Below are 14,650 nucleotides of genomic sequence, written 5' to 3' on the forward strand. Positions count from 1 at the left end.
AGGAGGGCCTTACTGTGTGCCAATTTTCCACATTTAATTCTCATTTATTCTCACCCAAGAGCATGAAGTATGTGGTATAATCCTTGTTTCAAAAACAAGGGAACTGAGATCCAAGATGGTCCAGTACCAGGCCCCACAAGGTGCCAAAGCCAGGCCAGGACCTGGGTATGGCTGAATCTGGGGCTCTGCTCTTCCCCGCTCCGGCTTCCTCTTGCTTCCTGATTTGACTCAGTTCCAGGCCTGATCTTGCCTCTCTGGCTCAGGGTCAGAGGCAGAAGATGGGGTGTGACTCTTACATGCTATTCTTTCAGTCACAAATATTTATTTTGCTAAGTGCTTACTATACACCAGTCACTGTTACAGGCTTGGGGCTATAGCAGTGAGTGATCAAGACAGACAAGGCTTTTTTTTTGTCTGTGCGGAGCTCACGTTCCAGTGTGGGTAGAGCAGACGGGAAACAAGACAACAATGAAATAAGACAAAGGCAGGGTGAGTGTGCTTTCCCTTCTAACCCATACTGCTCTGCCCTCCTCCTGTTTGGCTCCTGAGACCTGAGACCCTATCTCAGCCACATAGGCCACCCCCAGCCCATCCCTGCCCCCCATAGCCAGCCAAGGAGGTCAGAGGGGAAAGGTAAGAGGTTGGGAAAGTTCCTTCATGCTCCCTACTTTGGGCTTAGATTTCCTTAAGAAGAATAATGGCCCAGAAACAATGAGGGAAAATGGGGTCCAGGCTGAGGGTCCCTGGGGCTGGGGTTCCTGTCTTACAGTCCAGAAAGCCCTTGTTTCTCCTTAGTTGGCTGGGGACTGCTTCTGCCATTCCTTCCTGGCCCTGTTGAATGCAGAGAATGCAATCTTTCTCAGCTCCCCAATTGCTCTGCTGATCAGGGATCCTTCGGCTGCTGAGAGTGGGCACAGAGCGCCTGTCTTGTCCTTGCTTACCTGGTATCGATTTCCCCTCTTTGCTAGTACTCCGACTTGGCCTGAGAATCCTCCCCTTGTCATTAATTCCACTCTTGGTGGTTCCATCAGGGGCCCTATCATGGCCAAGGGGTGCGTCTCTGAATCAATCCTGGCCAATCAGACACCCTCTCCTTTTAAACTGGCCGCTGAGTGGAGTTGCATGGAGATTGAAATGACCGACTGATTCATCCCCACAGCTGATTTCTGAAAAGATTGTCCCTTAGTTCCCGTTTCTAAGGTCACTGGGGAAGCCTGGGTTCCTGCCCTTCTCAAGACCTCAGCTTTTCCTTCCTTCCTTGGGGCTGCTCCATGAATTCCTCTTTCACTTAAGTTGGTCAGAGTTGGTGCCTTAATGGCTGTTGGCCTGAGATGACAGAGAACTATGATGATCTGGAAGGAATTTTAATCAAGGGAGACACAATTAGGCTAGTGTTTTAAGAAAGAGCACTGGGGGGGGGGGCTGGTGGACAACAGGATAGAGCAAGAAGGACTGAAGGTTGGCAGAATGGTGAGGAGGCTGTGGCCGTGGTCCAGCTGAGAGGCAACAGCAATTGGAGCCAGGTGGACGGCTGTGGGGATGGGACGATGGGATGGATTCCAAGGATCATCTTCTCTTGAATGCTGTGCCTAGCTGAGGCGGATTTTGTTTTGTATGGACAACTGTATATGAAAATTTTTTTTTCACATAGAAACTTATGTCCAATGCACCAAGAAGGCTTCTTCAGAGTAAAGGCTCTGACTGCTCATAAAATGATTGCTCATTCCTGGAATCTTGATCTGGCAGGTATGACAGTTAGTTTTATGTGTCAACTTGGCTGGGCTACAGTACTTGGTAATTTAATCAAACACAAATCTAGGTATGGCTGTGAAGGTATTTGGCAGACATGGTGAACATCTATAATCTGTTGACTTTAAGCAAAGATTACCCTGATAACATGGCTGGGCCTCATCTAATTAGTGGAGAGGACTTAAGAGTAAAAACTGAGATTCTCCAAGAGAGGAGGAAATTCTGCCTCGAGACTACAGCCTCAACTCCTGCTTGAGTTTCCAGCCTGCCATATGGATTTTAGATTTGTCAGCCCTGATGAAGTATGAGCCAGTTCCTAAAAATGGAGCCGTTCATCTATCTATCATCTATTTATCATCTATCAATCTATCATCTATCTATATCTATCGATCTATCATCTAGCATCTAGCATCTATCTATCATCTATTGATCTATCAATCATCTATCGATCATCTATCAATCTATCATCTATCATCTATTGATCTATCATCTATCGATCTATCGATCTACCATCTATCTATCGATCTATCGATCTATCATCTATCTATCTATCTATCATCATCTATCTATCTCTCTATCACCTCCTATTGGTTCTGTTTCTCTAGAGAACCCTGACTGACACAGTGGGTGACGCTCAGGGCTCTCAGTGCAAACAACAGAACTCCCTCCAGCCCGTTTAAGCAGGAAGGAATTTATTAGGGACACTGCGCAGCTCATGGAACCATTGCCAGGACCAGAGAATTAGGCTCGGAGGCTTTGTGGCCAGAAACAGCAGCCCCTGGTCCAGTAAAGAGGCCTCCGCTCCTGCCACGTATCAGACGGCACCCCTGCTGCCAAAATGAGACCTGGCGGCTTCTCCGGCCACCCCTGCCAGAAAGTGGGTTCATTCTGCATGGTGCCTGCTTCCCCGCTTTTCTCTACTTAGAATTAAAGTCATTTTTAGTTCATGTCCGATTAGTGGAGCCTAGCCCCATGCCTGCGCTCTAGCTCCAAGAGAGGGGGGAGGGACAGAGTTTTCTGGCTTGCACCCTTTGGGAGAGGGACCCATAATGCGGGAAATTCATACATAAGAAGGATGTTCAAAGGGACTGAGGGACAGGGAAGGTCACCTCAGTGGATCAGAGTATTCCTGGGTCAGTTTTGCCTCTGTGGGCCCTAGCCTTGGAACACCGCAAAGAGCATCGCAATGGCACCGTTGTTGATCCTGCAGCAGCTCAAAGTAATTGCAAGCAAAGAACGTAAGAAGTGAAATTTCAGAAGTACAGAACAGTAGAGGTGCAAAGACAGTCGAGTACACATAGCCCACTTTTTCTAATAACGTTTGAGTAGAAAGTGTCAAAAATGTCAGACATGCCTATGACCGACTTTCCGGCTTAAGCATGCTTTTCCTATAAAAATGGACTTTAAGGGGCTCCTGGGTGGCTCAGCTGGTTAAGCGACTGCCTTCAGCTCAGGTCATGATCCTGGAGTCCCAGGATCGAGTCCCGCATCGGGCTCCCTGCTCAGCAGGGAGTCTGCTTCTCCCTCTGACCCTCCCCCATCTCATGCTCTCTCTCTCTATCTCATTCTCTCTCTCAAATAAATAAATAAAATCTTTAAAAAAAATGGACTTTAAAATAGCTTTGTGTGAATGACAGTAAAGAATATTAAAACTTCAGTGACACTTTTATAGAGCACTCTTGAGGGAACTCCAATAAAGCGCTTGCCTCATGATCTTGATTTTAGTTGTTATTCGTGTTTCATTCATTCAGAGTTGGTTTCCTCCCAGGTTGGGTCTAAAAAAAAATTTTTTTTTCCCTCTCTCTATCTTTCTACTTTTAGTCAAAAGGACTTTTGAACCCACTTTTGAACCTCTGAAGCACAACTTCGGGCTTGGTATTTTGGGTTTTAGGACAACGTGGCAATACATTCTTGTGGACTTCTGTGGTGGGTTCTCTCCTGCCCCACCCCCCCGCCCCTGTCACCTGGGAGTATAACATACATACAACAAAGTGCGCTAATCTTAAGTGCATACCTCAGTGAATTTTTACATAAACTCAAGCAACCACCAAAAATCCAAGACACAGAACATTTCCAGCACTATAGCCTCTTTTGTGCCCTTTCCTGGTCAAAAACCTACAAAATGTAACCACTCTTCTGACTTCCATCCCCACTGGTTAGTTTCGTATGCTTCTAAATTTCATTTGAATAGAGTCATACAAGTATGTATTTTTGTGTGTGTCTGGCTTCTTTTGCTCAAGATTTCTGTTGACATCCATGTTGTTGTGTCTATAAGCAGTTTGATATTTTTTAAATTGCTTTGAAGTAATGTGTACCACAAAGGATTTATCTAGTCTACTGTTGATGGACACTGGGGTTGTTTGCATTTTTTGACTAGTATGAATAAAGCTGCCTCGGTGGCAGATTTTAACTTATAACGAAATGTCTATTTAAAATGTCATCTTTTATCACATTTATTACGGGAAATGGTTCTTGTTCTCTCCTCAAAATCCCCTGCCGTGTCTTCTGCTTTACAGCTTGATGGAAAGAGAAAATAGATTCACTAGTGTGATATGCCCCAATAGAGAAGGGGAAAGGAAATATAAATTAATTAAGAGCCTGCTCTGTGGCATGTACTTTCCCTGTCCACTTCATTAACTATTAGCCCCACGAGTACGTTTTCCTGTTTCACGAAGGAGGACACCGAGACGCAGAGAAATAAGGTGACTTGTCCACACTCCTACAGCTGCAAAGGGGTGGGAGGCAGCAGTGAAGTTCTGATGTGTGGCCTGATTTCCACCATGTGACCCATCAAGACTTCTAGAACCAGAATCACAGTGGAGATGAGGGAATAGAGGGTGTAGGGTGCAGTGATGTGGTGGGCACTGGTGATGATAATACACTTCCAGATGATTCTGTTAATAAGCCTCAGATGGAGACCTCTCCACCACATCATGTGGGCTCTTGGTCATTCTTTTCCTCTTTAGATGGGCAACGTTTCCTTTCTTTTCCCCATGACTCACTTTTTCCAGGCTTGTTTTCTCTTTTTGGATCTATGACTTGCACTTTGTACAGCACGATGATGATCACTGGAAACCGGTTCCCTGAAGTCTGAAGAGCTGTGCCCATTAATCTCCCCATCACTGCTGACTGCCCCCACCCCTCCCTTCCAGCCACAGTTGTGCAGCTCCAATCCTGAGCTCTGCCCTTCCCCCACCACGGGATACTCAAGTGCCTGCTCTGGTCTTGTTCTCAGTTCTTGCCTCCATGGGAGGGACTCAAGACAGATCCTAGTTTCTTCTTCCTTCTCACTCACCCTATGGGGTGAGGAAGGGGGTCTACATAACATAAGGTTGGCCACTTCAGAAGTTTTATTTTATTTTTTTAAGTAGGCTTCACACCCAGTGTGGAGCCCAACATGGGGCTTGAACTCATGACCCTGAGATCAAGACCTGAGCTGAGATCAAAACCTGAGCTGAGAGCAAGACCTGAGCTGAGATCAAGAGGCAGATGCTTAACCGACTGAGCCACCCAGGCGCCCCCACTTTAGACATTAACTATCATGAAAGCAGCTCTGGAAACTGGGGTTCTTTCTTGCATTTCCAGATGAGATGATGGGGTTCAGAGAAGCGATTACTGTGAAGTCATAGAGCCTATAAATGGCAGAGCCTGGACCAGAACCTCCAGCCAAGGGCTGTGTCCAACCTGACAATTGATGACTAAGGCATAGGCCTGGGTGACTCCTAAGCCCATATTCTTTCCATTCTGAAGGTCAGAGGTAACAAAAAATGTGGTCAGCCCACATTCAAATGACTTAGGCTTTGGGGATTTTCCAGGATCCGGGATGCTGGGTTGAGGGAAGTAGCTGGAGGATAGCTGCTTTTATCCCAGATAATGTGGCCCAAGGCACCGGATCAGTTGCCCTCACAGATCTTTTTTTTTTTTAAGATTTTATTTATTTATTTGAGAGGGAAGGAGAGAGAGCCAGAGAGGGAGCACCAGCCGAGGGGAAGGGCAGAGGGAGAAGCTCTGAGAAGCGCTGAGCAGGGAGCCCGATGTGGGGCTCGGTCCCAGGACCCTGGGATCATGACCTGAGCCAAAGGCAGATGCTTAACCGACTGAGCCACCCAGGCGCCCCGCCCGCACAGATCTTGAGATGGCATGAAGGGCAGCAGAATACGAGGCTGAGGGGTCTCATGAAGTGGTTCCAACAAATGCCAGATGTCTGGTTCTTGTCCATTGGTCATTTAGGGATTTGTCTTCAAGACCTTGGGCTCCTGGTGCCCAGAACCATGTAGACTGACTTCTTTTGTGGTTCCAGAAATGAAAGAAGCAGTCACAGTCTTCTACTTGTGCACAAAAATGAAGTGGGGGTTATCAGACTTAACAGAAAAGTTACAATATGTCACATAATCAAGGCAATATTTTCCTGGCCTTTGTGCTATTAAGGCAAATCTATTTTGGCTAATTCATCCTACATCATACCAAACATATTAAAGTGCATCCATATACCACATTTAATATAATTTACATATATGTTGAAGTGGGTTTTGCTTGACTAGTTAACATATTACATTGTGTAAACATTTAATTACACCTTTATAATTTTATCGTTTTATTCTAACATTTTGGACAATACATTCTTTCTTCCAAATCTTAAATAATTCCATAAGCCCTTGAGAAGCTCCGTGACCGTCAGACGCATCACCCACGCGTTTATTTAAGGGCCTGGCTCTGCACGTCCCTCTGGAACCCTGCATCGTCACTGTTGGATGGCATTCTCCTCATGGTCTGAGTTTGAACATCCTTATCATGTAGCCAGACAAAAATCAGAGGTGAGTTCTCTGCTGATCTGGAAAGATATAAACACAAGTTCCCCCAACTAAGTGTCTCCAATGAGATATTTTTACATATCTTGCTTTATAAATACAGCTGAACTGGCATTCAAAACAGCAGCTGTGTCTTACACATTAGCTGGTCTGGGCACTTTTTTTTCTTAATTCAATATTTTTTTATTGAAATTCAATTTAATTAACACATGCTGCATTATTAGTTTCAGAGGTAGCATTTTTTTTTTTTTTAAAGATTTTATTTATTTATTTGAGAGAGAGAATGAGACAGAGAGAGCATGAGAGGGTCAGAGGGAGAAGGAGACTCCCCGCCGAGCAGGGAGCCCGATGTGGGACTCGATCCCGGGACCCAGGATCATGACCTGAGCCGAAGGCAGTCGCTTAACCAACTGAGCCACCCAGGCGCCCAGAGGTAGCATTTTTTAAAAAATATTTTATTTATTTATTTGAGAGAGAGAGCGCGCACAAGCAAGGAGGAGGGGCAGAGGAAGAGTGAGAAGCTGACTTCCTGCTGAGCAGGGAGCCCCATGCAGGGCTCGATCCCAGGAGCCTGAGATCATGACCCGAGTTGAAGGCAGCCGCTTAATCAACTGAACTATCCACGGGCCCCTCAGAGGTAGAATTTAGTGATTCATCAGTTGCATACGACACCCAGTGCTCATCACATCACATGCCCTCCTTAATGACTGTCACCCAGGTACCCCATTCCCCACACCCTCCCCTCCAGCAACCCTCAGTTTGTTTTCTAGAGTTAAGAGTCTCTTATGATTTGCCTCCCTTTCTATTTTCATCTTATTTTTCCTTCCCTTCCCCTCTGTTCAGCTGTTTTGTTTCTTAAATTCCACATATGAGTGAAATCATATGGTATTTGTCTTTCTCTGACTTATTTCGCTTAGCATAATACCCTCTAGTTCCACCCGTGTCATTGCAAATGGCAAGATTTCATTCTTTTTGATGGCTGAGTAATATTCCATTGTATATACATACCACCTCTTCTTTAACCATTCATCAGTCGATGGACATCTGGGCTCTTTCCATATTTTGGCTATTGTGGACATTGCTGCTATGGACATTGGGGTGCATATGCCCTTTTGAATCACTGTGTTTGTATCCTTTGGATAAATACCTAGTAGTGCAATTGCTGGGTCATAGGGTAGTGCTATTTTTAACTTTTTGAGGAACCTACATACTGTTTTCCAGAGTGGCTGCACCAGTTTGCATTCCCACCAACAGTGTAAGAGGGTTCCCCTTTCTCCGCATCCTTGCCAACATCTGTCATTTCCTGAGTTGTTCATTTTAGCCATTCTGACAGGTGTAAGGTGGTATCTCATTGTGGTTTTGATTTGGATTTCCCTGATGCCAAATGCTGTTGAGCCTTTTTTCATGTCCGTTGGCCATCTGTATGTCTTCTTTGGAGAAATATCTGTTCATGTCTTCTGCCCATTTCTTGACTGGATTTTTTTGTTTTTTGGTGTTGAGTTTGATAAATTCTTTATTGATTTTGGGTACTAGCTCTTTATCTGATAAGACATTTGCAAATATTTCCTTGGTCTGGGCATTTCTAATTTCTGTCAAGTGAGGGAGAATATAGGGAATCTCACCACTGAATGGACTTCAAAAAGTGTAAAACTTGGAAAATTATAGGGGTACCTAAGGGCATAACCTTGTTAATGGAATGGGGACAGATAAATCATCAAAGACATAACAGCACGGTGGTTTAAAAATTATTTTATAGTACATAATTGAGGCACATTTATTTTTTCTGCTTATTTTTTTCTTTTTTTATTATGTTCAGTTAGCCAGCATGTAGTACATGATTAGTTTTTGATGTAGTGTTCGACAATTCATTAGTTGTGTATACCTACATTTAAATCCACAAATCTTAAGTGTATAGCTTGAACTCTTTTTTTAATCTTGAGGTAACTTTTCTTATGAACTATTATTCTTTTTTTTTTTTTTAAGATTTTATTTATTTATTTGAGAGAGAGAGAATGAGACACAGAGAGCATGAGAGGGAAGAGGGTCAGAGGGAGAAGCAGACCCCCCCCGCTGAGCAGGGAGCCCGATGTGGGACTCGATCCCGGGACTCCAGGATCATGACCTGAGCCGAAGGCAGTCGCTTAACCAACTGAGCCACCCAGGCGCCCTGAACTATTATTCTTGAACTTCATATGAATGGTATCATATGTATGTACTCTTGTTTCTTGCTTCCTTTTCTCAGTGGAATGTCTTGTAGGATTAACCATGTTTCTGTGTTTATCATAGTTTGTTCTTTGTTAATTCTGGATACCATTCCATTGTGTAAATATACAGCAATTTGTTTATCCTTTGACTTGTTGATGGACGTTTGGATTGTTTCTAGTTCGGGCTATTATGAATACAACTACTATGAACATTTGGTACAAGTCATTTGTGGATGTACATCTTTGGGTTTTTTGGATAGATATCTGGAGAAGAATTTCTGGATCATATGGTGAGTGTATATTTAGCTTTATAGGAAACTGCTAAATAGTTTTTTGAAGTGGTTGTACCATGTCGTGCTCTCATCAGCAATGTATGAGGATTCCAGTTGTTTTGCAACCTCTGCAATACTTGGCTATTACAAATTGTTTTTTTAATTTCAGACACTCTCCTGGTGGGTATTAAGTGGTATCTTACTGTACTTTTAATTTTCATTTCCCTGACACCTAATGATGTTGAGGATCACTGGTCATTTGCAGATCTTCTTTTATGATGTGCCTGTTCAGATATTTTGGCCACTTTTAATTGTGTTGTTTGTCTTCTTATTACCATTGTTACAGGTGTTGCAAATATTTTCCCCTATTCTGTGGCTTGCCCTTTCATTTTCTTAATATAATTTTGAAGAACATAATTTAAGCATTTTGATAAAGCCCTCATGATTAGTGGTTTAAAAAAAATTTTTTTTTAATTTTCCCTAATGATTAGTGGGGTTTCCTTTGTTTTGTTTTGTTGTTTTTGGATCCAAGAAAGTTTACTTACTGCAAAGTCATTAAGACTTATTTTTTGCTAGAAGCTTTATACATTTTAGGTCTAAAATCCATTTTAACTTAATTTTGGGGAAACATGTGAGATAGGATCAAGGTTTACTTCATACATTTAGACATCTAGTTGCTCTAGCATCATTTGTGGAATAGACCATTCTTTCTTCTAATGAATTGCACTGGCATCTTTGTAAAGAATTAAGTGACTGCATGTGTGTGGCTCTATTTCTGGACTCTCTGTCATGTTTCACTGATCTACTTATCCTTAGCACACTACCATACCCGGGTGTAGCTTTATAGTATGTAGCTTTTTTTTTTTTTAAAAGATTTTATTTATTTATTAGAGAGAGAGAGAATGAGAGAGAGAGAGCACGAGAGGGAAGAGGGTCAGAGGGAGAAGCCAACCCCCCACTGAGCAGGGAGCCCGATGTGGGACTCAATCCCTGGACTCCAGGATCATGACCTGAGCCGAAGGCAGTCGCTTAACCAACTGAGCCACCCAGGCGCCCCTATAGTATGTAGCTTTTTATTAAGCCTTGAAATTGTTTAGTGCAAGTCCTCCCCCTTTGTTTTTCTTCCTAAGATTATTTTTGCTTTCCTAGGTTCTTGATATTTCCATACAAATCTTGGAATCATCTTCTCAATTTCTATTAAAAAACCTGCTGTGATTCTTGATAGGGACCATGTTGAATCTAGAGATCAAATTGAGAAGAACTGACATCTATTAAGAGCCTTCAACTCAGAAGCATGATGTATCTCTTCATTTATTTAGATCTTCTTTAATTTCTCTCAGCATTGTTATGATTTTGTTAAATTCAACCAGGAAGTATTTCAGGTTTTTGATGATATTGTAAATGGAATTGTTTTTAAATTTAATTTGCTTGGATCTTTTCCCCCATGCATGTATGTTTTATTCATGACAAAGATAGTTCTATACAGTAGTGGTAATAAGGCAGTATTTTTGATAAATGATATTGGGCCTAATATACAACTGAATATTCATATGGAAAAAATAAAAAAATTTCCCTCCCTCACACCAAACAAAATCCAGGTAGACTATAGATCTAAAAAGGAAAGGTAACTCTGAAATAAATAATACATTACATGTTAAAAAAAAAAAAAAAGAGAAGATAGTAGGAAGGGAAAAATGAAGGGGGGGAATCGGAGAGGGAGACAAACCATAAGAGACTATGGACTCTGAGAAACAAACTGAGAGTTCTAGAGGGGAGGGGGTGGGGGGATGGGTTAGCCTGGTGATGGGTATTAAAGAGGGCACATATTGAATGGAGCACTGGGTGTTATACGCAAACAATGAATCATGGAACACTACATCAAAAACTAATGATGTAATGTATGGTGATTAACATAATAAAATAAATAAATAAATAAATAAATAGATAAAAAGGAAAGGTAAATCAATACAGCTTTGAATAAGAATATCTTAACCAGAATATCAAAAGCATTAACCACAAGACAAAGATTGGTGAATTGGGCTGCATTAAAATTAAGATTTTCTTTTTTTTTTAAGATTTTATTTATTTATTTGAGAGAGTGAGCAAGAGAGAGAGCAGGAGCGGGGGGCAGGGGGAGGAGCAGAGGGAGAGGGAGAAGAAGACTCCCCACTGAGCAGGGAGCCCAATGTGGGGATTGATCTCGGGACTCCAGGATCATGACCTGAGCCGAAGGCAGACGCTTAACCAACTGAGCCACCCAGGCGCCCCAAAATTAAGAATTTCTGCCATCATATAATACCATTAGGAGAATAAAAAAGCATGGCTTGATTTTTTTTTTTTTTTTTTGCTAGTAGATATAAAGAAATACAATCGATTTTGGACACTTTTTAAAAAAAAATTTAAATTCAATTTAGGTAGCACATACTGTATTATTAGTTTCAGGGGTAAAATTTAGTGATTCATCAGCTGCATAAAACACCCAGTGGTCATTACATCAAGTGCCCTCCTTAATGCCCATCACCCAATTACCCCATCCCCCCATCCACTGCCCCTCCAGCAACCCTCAGTTTGTTTCCTACAGTTAAGAGTTTCTTATGGTTTGACTCCCTATTTTCATTTTATATTATTTTTCCTTCCCTTCCCCTATGTTCATGTTTTGTTTCTTAAATTCTGCATATGAAACAATTTGGTATTTGTCTTTCTCTGACTGACTTATTTCACATAGCATAATACACTCTAGCTCCATCCATGTCATTGCAAATGGCAAAGTTTCATTCTTTTTGATGGCTGAGTAATATTCTAGTGTGTGTGTGTGTGTGTTTATACCACATCTCTCTTTTTTAAAGATTTTATTTACTTATTTGAGAGAGAGAGAGAGTGAGCAGTGGGGAGGGGCAGAAGGAGAGGCAGAGAGTCTCAAGCAGATTCTTCACTGAGTGCAGAACCTAATGTGGGACTCAGTCTCATGACCCTGAGATCATGACCTGAGCCAAAACCAAGAGTTGGAGGCTTAACCAACTGAGCCACCCAGGCACCCCTATACCACATCTTTATCCATTCATCCGTTGTTGGACATTTGGGCTCTCTCCATAGTTTGGCTATTGTTCATAATGCTGCTAGAAACTTTGGGGTGCATGTACCCCTTCGAATCTGTATTTTTGTATCCTTCGGGTAAATACCTAGTAGTGCAATTGCTGTATTGTGTGGTAATTCTATTTTTAACTTTCTGAGGAACCTCTACGCTATTTTCCAGAGTGGCAACATCAGTTTGCATTCCCAACATTGATTGATTTTTATTTTTTATTTTTTAAATTAATTAATTAATTAATTAATTAAATTTTATTTGACAGAGAGAGACACAGCGAGGGAGGGAACACAAGCAGAGGGAGTGGGAGAGGGAGAAGCAGGCTTCCCGCAGAGCAGGGAGCCCAATGTGGGGCTCGATTCTAGGACCCTGAGATCATGACCTGAGCTGAAGGCAGACGCTTAATGACTGAGCCACCCAGGTGCCCCGGTTGATTTTTAAATGCTGAACCAACTTTGCATTCCTGGGAGAAGCCACCTTTGGTCATGAAGCCTTATCTTTTTTATATAGTGTTGGATTCAATTTGATAATATTTAAAATGGATTTTTGTGTCTATGTTCATGAGCGTTATTGGTCTGCAGATTTCTCTTCTTGTTAATATCTTTGGTTTTTGATTCAGGGTAATGCTGGTCTCATAGAGTAGATTGGGAAGTGGTTAAACCTCTATTTTTTGAGAGAGCTTTCATAAAGTTGGTATTATTTATTCTTTAAATTTTTTTTTTTTTTTTTTTTTTTTTTTTTTTTTTTATTAGATTTTTTATTTATTTATTTTGCGAGAGAGAGAATGAGAGACAGAGAGCACGAGAGGGAAGAGGGCAGAGGGAGAAGTAGACCCCCTGCTGAGCAGGGAGCCCGATGTGGGACTCGATCCCGGGACTCCAGGATCATGACCTGAGCCGAAGGCAGTCGCTTAACCAACTGAGCCACCCAGGCGCCCTATTCTTTAAATTTTTGATAGAAGTCACCAATGAAGCCATTTGGTCTTGGAAGTTTTGTTTTGGGGGAAGTTTTAAATTATGAATTTAATTTTTAAGAGATATCTTGAATTATTTCGATTTTCTTTTTTTTCCTTGAGTTTGTTTTCCTAATTTGTGTCTTTCAAGGAATTTGTCCATGGGTTGTTGAATTTATCAGCATAAAGTTGTTCATAATATTCCTTCATTATGCTTCTAATGTCTGTAGTACATGTAGTAATGTTCCTTCTGTCATTCTGGATATTGACATATTGGCTTTTTGTTTGAGCTTTAGCCACCCTGCCTTGTGCAATTGGGAGAGTGCTCTCAGGAGAAAAGCTCACGTGACATGAATCTCGCCCAGTGTGGTCCTTTATTGCAAGGTTAATTTCCATTTTCTACCTGCTTTTGCTTACACTCTAAAGCCTTCACACAAATATCTTCCCCTAGAGCTTTCTTCCCAATAATTTAAAATTATTAATATGGGAGGGTCAGTCTGAGACAAGCCAATAATGATTGCCAATAATGGCAAATCAGAACTCCACCATCTTGCTATTTATTTTCTATTTGTTCTTCATGTTTTTTCTTCCTTTCCCTCCTCTCTTCTTATCTTCTTTGGATTATTTTTTATTATTTAATATTTGTCCTTCGATTAGCTTGTTAGTTATAGATTTTATTTTTTTAAGTATCTCTATGCCCAATGTGGGGCTCAAACTCACAACCCTGAGATCAAGAGTCTCATGCTCTGCCAACTGAGCCAGCCAGGTACCCCATTTGTTAGTTATAGATTTTAAACTATTCTCTTAGTGTTTACCTTAAACATTACAATATACGTCCCTTAAAGTCCAATATGTATTAACATTTTTTATGTAAATGTAAATGTTTACATTTAAGTGTAAACACTTGAACTCTATGTCTTCCCGCTTGACTTTTTTAGATTATTTATTTATTTATTTGAGAGACAGAGAGTGAGCAGGGGTGAGGGGCAGAAGGAGAGGGAGAGAGAGAATCCCAAGCAGACTCCATGCTGAGCATAGAACCCTATGCTGGGCTCAATGCATGACCTGAGTGGAAACCAATAGTTGAACGCTTAACTGACTGAACCATCCAGGCGCTCCTCCTTCTTGACTTTTGAGTTATAATTGTAATGTATTATTTATTTATTTATTTATTTATTTATTTATTTATTTATTATAGTATGTTCAGTTAACTACCATATAGTATTTTAATTCTACATGTATTTTAAACTTCATAAGACACCTTTCTTATTGATTTAAACAGGTGAAATTCATTTGAATGTATTCCTATTTTTACCCTTCCCACCTCATTTTATTTCCTCTTGGCATTTTGTACTTCCATCTGGGATCATTTTCCTCTCCCTTTATTGTGGGCCTTCCAGAAGCATATGGTCATGCTCTTCTCTTCCTTGATTACTCACTCTGCTTTCAATATCCTGGCTGTTCTCTGACTAGCCCCTCACTGGTATCTTTACCTGGGAGTATCTCTCAATTGTTTATTTTGGTTTTTCTTATAGGTTCTATTTTATGTCTTCCTTTCCCCCCCTACAAAGATCTCTACT

The sequence above is a fragment of the Halichoerus grypus genome, chromosome 14, assembly GCF_964656455.1.
Source record: "Halichoerus grypus chromosome 14, mHalGry1.hap1.1, whole genome shotgun sequence".
Lineage (NCBI taxonomy): Eukaryota > Metazoa > Chordata > Mammalia > Carnivora > Phocidae > Halichoerus > Halichoerus grypus.